Raw genomic sequence first — 637 nt, forward strand, 5'->3', positions numbered from 1 at the left:
CAAATAAATATTTCTCTCATTCCCTCCTCCAATTAGAAAATCCCATTACTCTCCAAACCTATTTCAAATCTGAGCTAGAGTATCTTTTCCTCTTGATCTCAAGTAAGTTTCTTAGAGCTCAATATTTTCAATTCACTTATATTTCTCCATTTTTGTCTCTTCTCAAAAGTGTTCCACTTTAAATATATAGGAAGATCTTGATCCTTGGGTGATATCTTTCACCAATACGTTGCACCTTCTTTCATATCTCGAGAAGAACTCAACTTTAGAGACATTATCTCTCAAATCTCTTTAATTTTGGGAGACCTATTTCAAGTTAAGGGGAGTTAATCCTAAACTCTAACTCCTATTTATATGTTTTTAACTTAAAAACTCAAAATTTTCTATTTTAGATAGTAGAGCTCTAATGTCTTCCTAAAATTATAGTGTTAAAAATATACTTTTGGGCATGAAAAACCTATGATTTGTTTCCAGAACTACCTAACCAAAATTTCATAGTAAAAGTTATGAATAAAACGTATTTTTAAGAAGTTTCTATGATTTTGCTATTAATTATTATGTATGTATGTATGGTTAATATTATAAATTATTATTTTGAATAATGTGTATTAGGAAAAGACTAAACTTTAGGATAAAC

The sequence above is a fragment of the Abrus precatorius genome, unplaced genomic scaffold, assembly GCF_003935025.1.
Source record: "Abrus precatorius isolate BTA unplaced genomic scaffold, Abrus_2018 Scaffold2, whole genome shotgun sequence".
In the NCBI taxonomy this organism is placed as follows: domain Eukaryota; kingdom Viridiplantae; phylum Streptophyta; class Magnoliopsida; order Fabales; family Fabaceae; genus Abrus; species Abrus precatorius.